General features: G+C 46.9%; 1 non-coding gene across 1 annotated transcript; it reads left to right on the top strand.

Annotated features, from left to right (window-relative positions):
• The first annotated feature begins 8,806 nt into the window (after positions 1 to 8,806).
• TRNAR-CCG lies at positions 8,807 to 8,879 on the top strand. Its single transcript has one exon. It is a non-coding gene; the product is annotated as a tRNA-Arg (tRNA).
• Positions 8,880 to 10,786: the final 1,907 nt, after the last annotated feature.

Raw genomic sequence — 10,786 nt, 5'->3', positions numbered from 1 at the left:
AAAAAAAAAAAAAAAAAAAAAAAAGCACAGCTAGAAGAGCTGACCAGTTATTGAAATTTCAATGAAGAATGGAATTGTACCATCAAGATTTGGGCATTTTTTACCAATTTTGTTCAATCTCATCTCATTGCCTTATCGTGTCTACGGGCCTCGCCCAGACATCGTCACAGAAAATGTCTGGCAACTTACAAAGACTCATGAACACTAATAGAGCATGTTGATCTGCAATATTAGGACTATGATATTTGGACTGCTGAGAAAGGTCTACATGGTTTGTTCACAGACCCAGAGTTTCCCTAGCACCAAGAGACAATGATGAACTGTATCCATTCTGACGCGTCTACACATGCGCTTTCTAATGCACATTAAATTTAGTACCTCCAATGTGAGACACTAAAAAATGCGCGTTAGGCTGCCTTAATGTGCGGTAATGAATGTGCATGGTTTTTAAGTGACGCTTAATGATCTGTAGCCTATTTTACTACGTATTAGCATAATCACGTTTTTTTTTAACGTGACGCTTTAATGCACGATAAAATAGCCATTAAAACACACATGTAGATGGGCCCCTGAAAGCATACTGATCAGGGATTTTTGTTGTTGAATGTATAGAAATGATAACCCTCCCCCCCAAAAAAGAAAGCAGATGCTAGAATTCCTAAGAAAAGGGGCAGAAGGATGATATGGGTAAGGTTGATATGTGGAGTGGAGGTGGCCTCAGCTGGGTATTGTGTCTCCAAAAGGCTACTGCAGGATTAGGAGGAGCTCAGGATTCAGAGAGGATGTGAAAGCACCTGTGACACTGAGGTGAGCAAAAATGGGGAAGGGCCTTGCTGCCTTCAGCTCAGCCCCAATTCAGCCAGCATCTGAGGCTGGCCCGCAGCAGAGGGCAAAAAGAAGGGATGAGTTGCACTGGTGGAGCAAAACTGTAGTACTGAGTCGTACCAGTCCCCAGATGCCACCAGGCAAATCCCGAGGTGAACTCCATCCGTGACGGTCCGTCGTGGTGCCTTGAAGGTCCCTTGTTCGGTCCCTTGGGTTGTGAGCCGTGAGAGCATCGCCCAGAGAGAAGAAAGCCAGTGTATTTATAGCCATGGCACCGAGCTCCCCGACGGCCACCCCGGCTTGAGCGTTATGCTTCTAATCACCCTGCAGGGGTTTTGCTTTGTAAAACACACAGCAAATATCTGTGGCCTGGAGTGTCTCTCCCCGCTCAGAGACACTTCACCCAAGCCAAAAAATGTTCACTTTCTCTCTCTCTCTCTCTTTTTTTTTTTTGCTGTTTCCCGAACAAAAAGTTCTCTCTCTCTTTCTCTCTCTCCAATTTTGATTGCTTCCTTTACACATTCATTTCATGACAAGCCTGTTTGTTGGTTTTGGCTACTGGGCCAGTGTGTATAGGGGATTACAATGGAGTCTCTGTTCCCGTGCTGGTTGTAAAGTTGCCTTAAACAAGTGCCAGTTACAATCCAAATCTGTTCATCTCTCTTGTTTTTACATACAAATACATATACATGGTTTGGGTTTTTTTTTAAAAAAAGGCTTCTGGTCTGATCATTGTTCCCAGGATTTATTTGACAGTCATGATTTCCTCAGATGGAACAGGCCTGAGCTTTCCAACTGAAAGGTTTTATATTTACATATATTTGGTTGTTTGGCAAAACCAGTGCCAGACGCCCACCACAGACAAAACTGCCCCTGGAAGCCAAATTGCCTGCTCTCCGAGCCCAGCTCCGCAAACCTGGAAAGGCCTCTCTTGATTCAACTCAAAGTGCCTCGCACCCGGACGTAACCTAACTCACTTTTTTAAATTCCCGTGAAGCCTGCTTGCATTGCTTTCATCTCTGTCCCCAGAAAGCCTCTGGGGTTGGCACCTGGAGAAGATAATGGCCTCAGAAACGGTGGCTGAGAATCTCACCAGCTCGGGGATGAGTCGTAACCCAAAATGCCACATCAAACACCCTTAAACTCCTTTGGGGCCCGTTCTCTCGGTCAAATATCATACTTGACTGCTTCTCTCTAGAGAGGGCCAAGCCGAACGCCCCAGACTGAGAGTCTCCAAAGTTTGTGGCATCCAAACATCTCACCCACAATCCCCATTTTGCATCTGGGACTCTGTCTCCATTTCGATACTCTTGTTTTCCCCCAAGGCACTCATTTGCTACCTTTCACCTCTCCAACAGCCAGCCCAATCCCGCAGGGACCACCCTCCCAGCATCATTGTATCCCACCCTATAGCATGCCTCAGCCCCAGAGGCATTTTGGGCTTTCAAACCTTGACTCATTCAAAGAAGTGTTTGGAGGTAGTGAAACCCATGCTGTATAGAGCTGAACCCTAGGTGGAGAAAGTCTCCCAGCAGATCTCGTTAGTCATATTATGCATAGCACAGCAGCATTTAGGGGTCCTAACTGTGAACTCCATGGGATGTAGTGTTGTAAGTACACATAGCATCTGTATTAACCAATTTTCAGTCCAGAAAAAGAAAAGGGTGGGAGAAAATGTTATTAATTTTTTTTTTTTTCAAAAAACAGACATCTATTAACTGGTCCAAAACCACACATATGGCCTCTGAGAGAGCCAGAAATTGAACCAGATCTCCCCAAGTCCCAGTTTAGTGCTTTTGGTCACAAGAACTGCAACAAAGGAAATGTAGGTTGGAGATGAGGAAGAACTTTCTATCGACAGGGGTGGTCAAGCATTGGGACAGGCACGTGGAGAAACTGTGGGATCTCCAGCCCTGGAAATTGTCAAGAGCAGGTTGGTCAAACCTGGTTGGGCTGGACTAGATGGCCTCTTGAGCCCTACTTCCAGCCCTACTTTCCTATGATCCTATGAACTTCTCTTCTTCATCTTAGCAGATGCTCCCATCCATTTGTGACATCTGCTGTCATGGTTGAGGCACCAAGGTTTGACCCTCTGGACCAAAAAAAGGCTCAAGCATCTAGAAGCAAACCTGCCTCATTAGGGATAATATGCATTTATCAACCTCTGTGACTCACATAGAAGAGGGCTATGTCACACACACACTGGACTGAGGATCGAGGCCCCTCTATTCTTTATGAAATTATGTCATGGCATGTGCCATCCTCTTACTGGCATTTCCCTGCAAACTCAGAGCTGAGGCAGGGATATTTCATTGCAGAAGGACTGTGGGACTCAGCATTTAATAAGCAAAGGTGAAGCCTCGGCCCAGTCGGCCTTTCTCTGCCAAGAGTTCGATGAAACCAATTACCAAAAGCAAAACTCATCGAGTCGCTCTGTGGGTGATCATTTTTTGGATGCAGCTGCCAAAACCTGGAGAGTCACTGGGACCAAAGCTGTCTGTAGGTGCGGTTCAGATGTGGCAAAGAGTTTTACAAGATGAAAAGGTGGGTGAAAAGTGTTGTGAATATGCTAAAGCACTTTATTTTGATGTCCTCAACATGAAACAACTCATGCCAGAAATGCTGAAGCAGTTGATATTTTTAAAGTGTATGGGGGGGGTGTTTAATTTTACTTTTCATTTCATTTTACTTTCACTTCATTTTCTTTTCATTTCAGAATGGCCCTTTTATTTACTTATATTTTTGGTGTGAAAACTGACCTGAGCTTAAACAAGAAAGGGTAAAATAGGATCATATAAAAGTAGCACTGAAAGGGACCTCACGAGGTCACATCTGGTCCAGCCTTCTGCTCAAAGCAGGACCAGCCCTCCCTAAACCATTGCAGTCAAGGGTCTGTCCAACCTGCTGTTGAAAATTTCCAAGCATGGAGACTCCACAATTTCTTTAGGTAGCCTGTTCCCATGCTTGACCAGCCTCCGAGTCAGAAAGTTCCTTCCAATCTACAACCCAAATTTCCTCTGCTGCAGTCTGAAGCCATTGCTCCTAGTCCTGTCCTCTCCGGCCGCACCTCCAACCTCTCTGCAATGGTCCTTCAGGTATTTGAAGTCTTTTCTTCTCCAGACTAAATAACCCTAATTTTTTCAGCCTTTCCTCATCAGTCATGCCTCCCAGGCCCCTACTCATTTTTGTCGTTCTGTGCTGGACCCTCCCCAGTCTGTCCACATCCTTCTTGAAGTGTGGGGTTTAGCACTGGACAGAGGACTCATTGGTGCTGAATTGAGGGGAAGAATCATCGCCCTTGATTTGCAAGCAGCACTTGTGTTGATACAACCCAGCATGCCTTTGGCTGGTTTTTGCAACAGGAGCACACTGTTGGCTCTATTCACTTTATGGTCTACTGTGACCCCCAGGTCTTTCTCTGTAGTACCCGAGCCTAGACAGTCGCTCCCCATTCTGTATTTGTCCATGCAATTATTCCGTCCCAAGTGCAGAACCGTGCACTTGCCCTTGTTGACAGAATTAAAATAGAGTTAAATGATATGAAAATAGAACAAAACCCCCTTTTCTGATTTGCATCAAGCTGATCCAAAACAAATTTTTTTTTTTTTTTTGGCAGCCAAAACCCTAACATTTAATCTTTCCAATTTTTTTCCCTTCTTAACTGAATTATCCATTGTTGTTGCAACCCTGCTGGGACCTGAAAAGGCCATTCTTTCCCTTACCTTTCACTTCACGTGGGCTCAACATTCCCAAGTGCTGGGTTCATAATGAAACCAAAAGTAACTCTTTCACCGGAAATCCCCCTTGGTGTATTCTTAGCCAGTCCTGAAGAGGTTTTCCCCAGCTAAAACCCTAAGCAAAGTGAGGCAACTAGGTTTCCATGAGCAAAGCCCATCTTCAGTGGAAGGTTTTTCCCAGCTAAGCTCCAACAAGATGTTGAGCAAGTCCTGACTTATGTCCTGGGCAGTGCAGTAGAAGTCACCTCTTGGGCAGCAAGGAGTTTAGCTCCTTTCGGTCTTCCCTTGCACATCTGCTCAGGTTGCAAGTTGCCAGGAATGCTTCTTCCATGACAGCTAAGGGGAAGTGTTGGCCTGTCTTCTCTACTAAAGCTGCCATTGCAAAGCTCCCTTCTTTCTATCAGCCTTTTGCAAACACCAGTGGAAATCCCCTCATTGGCCTCACAGGGCTGTGGATCTTCTTATTTCTTCTCTTTAATAAACCCTGCTACAGGCCTCTTCTTTCTGTTCCCCAGCAGTCTCTCTTGCCCTGCATGCCCACAGGGAGCTGCTGACTCTTTCCTGGCCAGACTGGCTTTGCAGTCCAGTGCCAAGGTGTGACTTTTACTAAACTCCATGCCCATTAAAGTCACCTCATCTTTCCAAACACACTTCTTGTCCATCTGCTGTGTCCTGTCTGATATGCAGATACTCTGCTGTCTGTGACACCATAGTACACCTTAGGCATGTCAACATGTGCATTTATGTTGGCTTAACTTTACTGTGCAGTAAGTGGGAACAGACCAACATCTACGTGTGCAGGCATTAAAGCTCATTAATGCTGTGTGTGGAATGACTTGGGACTAAAGTTAGTTCCAAGCCAGTCCACACACACACAATATTACTGTGCAGTAATGTGTCTACACATGCGTTACTGTGCAGTAACTAATTGGGTGAAAATTTGCATGATGCAGGTATCAAATTTAAGCTCCACTTGGCATAAGTCACCCTATTTACTGTGCAGAATGGGCATACATGTGTAGACACGCAGCTGTACTGCGCAGTAATTTTGGTTACTGCACAGTAAATGCACATGTGTAGATGTGCCCCTTAGAACTGCTATTGACTGGGTCAGACCCATAGGTCCATCTCACCCAGTTTCCTGTGTCACACGGCAGCAGAGAACGGAGACTGGAAAGGAGAACGAACTGGGTCTGACCAGGGTATTTTCCACTGTTCCTCTCTCACTTGCAGCCTCCAGCATTGAAGGTCCCTTCCTATTATTGAGATTCCTGGGGAATCTTGCAGTACAAATAAATGGCAATAATGACGGGGTCCAAGAGAGCAGCAGTAGAAAGGAGCAGTACAAGAGCACTGGTGAGTAGCAGGACCTGGGTTTGAAATAGCAAAGACTTGTAGGTCAGGACTGAAGGGCACTTTTGGAGATGAGAGGGAGTCAGGTATGGAGCCAACCATAGTGAACAGATGTATTGGCAGAGAAGTGTATAGGGAGCCCAGGAATTGCAATAGCAGGAGCTGAGAACAGGCCAGGAATTAAGTGCATTGGCAAAACTGAGAGACAAGCTGTAGGGGGTTTATCTCAGAGGCTGGCATTCAGTATTGAAGTGCATCAGCCAACCTAAATGGGAAAGCAGGGCGGGCAGAGCATCTCTAGACCAGGTGCAGCAGCAGCACTAACAGCAGGGCAAGACAGGAAAGGCTGCACAGCGCTTTCATGCATCACGCCTGTCTCCAGCTGGGGCTGCTGTGAATGTTAAACCCACCCACAAATTAAAGAAAAAGGACAAGAATAATGATGGGAAAGAAGAGAATGGGGGCCTTTCTGCAGCATGCCTGGAGCTGGCTGGATTGTTTTACGGCCCCAGCAGCAGATGACTGATTGGATTTCTCACCGATATTTTTCACTGCCTAAGTGCGAGAGCCCCCGGGAAAGATAACTTTCCTGCAACTGAATACTTGAGCGATGAAATTGAGGGCTAATGGCAATTAGTCTCTGAGCTGGTAGCTCCGGCTGCCACCTCCAGCCCCTTTTCATTTGTTGCGACTTAGCAGCAGCGTAAATAATGCTTTTGTTTGCAAGCCAGCATAAATCAGCTGGGCAAGATCACTGCGTCTTGAATTATATGAAGCGTATCTCCGAGGAGAAGCCTCGGGCAGTGGGGAAAGGCAGGACATCTGCACTATGATGTTTAGATTCATAGCCAGAGCCTTCACAGGGTGGGAAGAAAACCCAGATAGTTCATGGACTTCTGCCTCCAGTCACTTAGAGAGGTTTTATGACTGGAGAGATTGACTGGGCACCTGGAGGCCAAAACTAGGAAGGGGTGAGCATGCGATTACCAAACACAGAATAATAAATATGAGTTGTCCTTTCAACTGATGGCTCATAAGCACACTGGGTTTGAGGAAACTTTCAGCTCTGGTTGATCAGGTGGTGGAGAGGATCAGAGCAGCAGGGCAAAGGGGAATCTGGGTATTAATAAGTAGCTGCTGATACGTGTCATCTATATGCGCGTACACACGTACTAAGTTGACTTGAAATAAGGTGACTTAACTAAGTCGACTTAACTAAGCTCCCTTAAGTTAAGCCATGTTGGAACGAACACACATACTTAAGTTAAGCCTTGTTGGAGTGTACACACGTACAGCTCCTTGGCATGGTGGCAGCCATGTTGTGAGCTTAATGAATGTGACTCAAGATAGTACACTTTGGAGGTGTATTCTCTTGTGCTGCATTAAGCTGACTCTGCTCCACATATGTGCATGTGCTTTGACAGTTAACTTCACTTAAATTAGTTAAGTCAACTTAACTGACACAAAGTTACTATGTGTGTATGTACCTACAGGCACCCAGTTCCTGCCCTAAGGACTCTGTGGACAATGGAAGTGCCAGTCTTCATACTGCCCCATTGAGGAACTTAGTCGTAGATAAAAAAGCACTAGCCAGATACACAGAGGTGATGAGTGACTGCAAAGCTGACAGCTACAAGACCCTTCTCCTAGGTGCTCTGCCTCATCTCTCCCCGAGTTAGAAACCCATGGCGACGACTGCATGGGGAGAGATAGATGCCTTGAGAAGGGATTGTCTGAAACCAGCCAAGCCAGAAGCCACTTAAGTCAGTGGGGAGGGAAGTGCAGAGGCAAGTGAGAGGACTTACGTGCTTCTCCAGCTGAGCTGTCTCTGCCTAGGGAGGCACATTGTCCAGCTCAGGAGGCTGAGCTGGGAGTTCAGCATCTGTGCTCCATCCCTGAGACACAAGAGCCAGACCACTCCTGTCACTGGCCAGGTGGCTTGGACACTTCTCCAGGATGGGGGAGGTGCAGGTTTTAGCTCCTATCCTGAGTCAAACATAGCCAAGATTTAAGTCCTGGGACATGGTGACCCAGAAGTTTACCTTCACCATCTAGAAATATCGGGCAGGGGAGGGGAGGGGCTGCACTACTTTGTGCAAATAATTAATAATCATTAGAGTAAGTACTTGACCCCTGAAGCCCCAGCTAAGCACCCTAATGACTGAGCTGGAGACCAGCTATCAGGCACCAACTCTGCTGAATAACCACAGTCCAGTGGCAGGCACAGACCCTCCTTCCTGCAGCACAGCAGGCTTGTGACTGGCACTCATCAAAGGCCTTCTACCAAGCCGAGCTCAATCTAGCTGAACAGAGCTGCCACCGTCCTCTTCATCACCTGATGCTCACAGCCTCTGTCCCACCACCCCCTGGACCACCACCAAACCTGGCTGCTACTTTGCCCATGACCACCTAGGTTTCTGATGCTACCACGATGGTCCTCCTCTGTCAATAAGACCACATTGCTCTCCCTTCAAGTCAGCCACCAGTGACTTTGCTCCCGTCTCTGCATGCACTGGGTTCAGCATGCCCTGAGTCCCCCCTTGCCCTGCGGTCCACTTCTCCCTCTTACCCACTTTGCCAGAGCTTGTGCCTCAGGCCTTGCTTCCTGTCGCATTTTGCTCCTCAACAGAGATACCTAGGAAGTGAGGCCACCTCTCCTTGCCTCTCTCACTTCTGCCTCAGTCCACGTAGCCCTGTGCACACGAGTGACTTAGGAAGTCTGGATGCCCCATCTCTGACACCTCACAGCACTTCCATTCAATTCTCTTCTTCCACGCAGGCTGCAAGAGCAAATTTATATGCATGAAAGGGGGCATAGCTCAGTGATAGAGCATTTGACTGCAGATCAAGAGGTACCTGCTTCAAATGCAGGTGCCACCTCAAGTACCATGGGCCCAGTGGCCTAATGGATAAGGCATCAGCCTCCGGAGCTGGGGATTGTGGGTTCAAATCCCATCTGGGTCAACTTCAATGTTATGGTCATAAACTCCTAGAAGAAGGTTTCAGACTAGATATAAGGGAAAACTTGTTTGTGGTGGTACAGGCACCTACCTTGGAGATCTTCAAAAGGAGACTGGATGCATACCTTGTTGCTGTGACTTGATCCCAGCAGTCTTTCCTGCCTAGGGCAGGGGGGCTGGACAAGTGAGTCTCATGAGCTCTTTTCCAGCCCTAAACTTCTGTGAACAACTCTTCCTCCTTATGCCATGGCTTGTTAGGAAACTCTTCAAGGCAGGGACAGTTCATTTTTGCTTCATTGGCCCTATACCCTGCATTTCTCAAAGAGAGTCTCCTTTACCATATCATTTCTTGGGTGCAGGAGGATGCATGCTTACTTGGCTGCTGCTGGGAAGTTCTGAATGGCCTGACAGTAGCCACAAATGATGGCCATACATTTGCTGCAATAACTTTGACAAAGCAAGGGAAAAAGAAGTTGCACAGAGCTCGGATGTGGGAGCATGTGAAGGTGAAGCATGGCATAGATTCCTCCTACCTCAGCAGAGAAAGAAAGACTCAGCCAAGAGAGAGAACTCTTGCTCTGGTCTGCGGGCTATGAGCAACCATCAGTCATGGAGGGGAGGTGGTAGAAAGAGTGCATGGGGCCCCATCCCCAGAGATGCTTCCAAGGCCCAGTCAGCTGTAGCAAAGACCAACATTTGGATTCAGAGGTGGAAGGAACCTAGTAGGATGCTGGTCTCTAAAACCAGTAAGAGTGGAGCTGGGAGCTAAGGATCAAGTCAAGCCATATCTAACTCTTCTTGGCATGTACATGTAGTGCCCTCATGAGTTTCTGCTTCCGAACCCTGCAACTGAAGGGCAGGGGTGTCATAGGACCTTAGAGGACATTGGGTCTAACCCCACTGGTGCAGCAATGTGTCAGTAGAGGGACAACACACTCATTTTCCAGCTTAGTCCATGGAGGGGTTCAAACTCACAGTTATACGAGGCACTTATCTATGGACAGGCATGTCATCAGGTCTGAAAGCAAGGAGAAGGGAAAGTTACCAGGCTCTGCTGCCCTTGCACACATGGAGCCTGCCATCATCCTCAGGATACTTGTCTGTCCTCTGCTTATCCCTTTCCATGGATCACTGACAGAGCAAAATGCTGGCCCTTGTAAAGAGAGTGGAATCTGCTTCTAAATTAGCATCATGCAAAGTGACTTACTTCTGTTTCCAGTAAAGGATCTCTGGTGTCCAAAAGATACAGCTTGTCTTTATCCAGATGGCAAGATAGGGCTGCACCCGTGGTGTGTACAGGAGACCTTAGAGACTACCTGGTTCAGAATGCAGCAGCTTTTGTAGGCGATTGCCTACAAAAAATGGATTTTTAGTGAAGCTGGTGGCTTCAGATTGACCCTATGCCTCTCTCTGGGTCTCTAGCCCTCACCGCATTAACCAGACACAGCTTGTGCTATCTACTGTCCTCATTCGGTGCCTTGGGTTGGTGGAATGAGCAGTTGCCGACAATGTAGAAGCATTGATAATGGCATGTAATTTTGATGCAGGACGAAGCCTTGTTACCATGGGAAGCTCAATTCATAGACATACACTAAAGCCTACCACTAGGATCTGGATCCTGTTCAAGGTCTAGTCCAGGGCCTGGAGTATTCTTATAGTTTCCTAAAAGCTTAAGGCCAGGAGATATGGTTCTGCTCTTTACAGAGGCCTCCCTATAACACAGGCCAATTGTTTTGAATTGTCTCTCCCTTCCCAACATGTGTTAAAAAGAAAAGCAGGAACACTTTGTCAGGTACAGGCCCTTCCAGTACAAGCTTTCATGGCAGAGCACATTTGCAAATTGGGTGTGATGATTAATGAGGAATATAAAGAGCTCTCCTCTTTCCTTTCTGCTTTCTCTCCAGAGGATGA

Source organism: Gavialis gangeticus, unplaced genomic scaffold, assembly GCF_001723915.1.
Source record: "Gavialis gangeticus isolate Ggan-Ray unplaced genomic scaffold, GavGan_comp1, whole genome shotgun sequence".
Taxonomy (NCBI): domain Eukaryota; kingdom Metazoa; phylum Chordata; order Crocodylia; family Gavialidae; genus Gavialis; species Gavialis gangeticus.
Note: the sequence above shows the minus strand (reverse complement) of the source record. Positions and strands in the feature narration are given on the sequence as shown.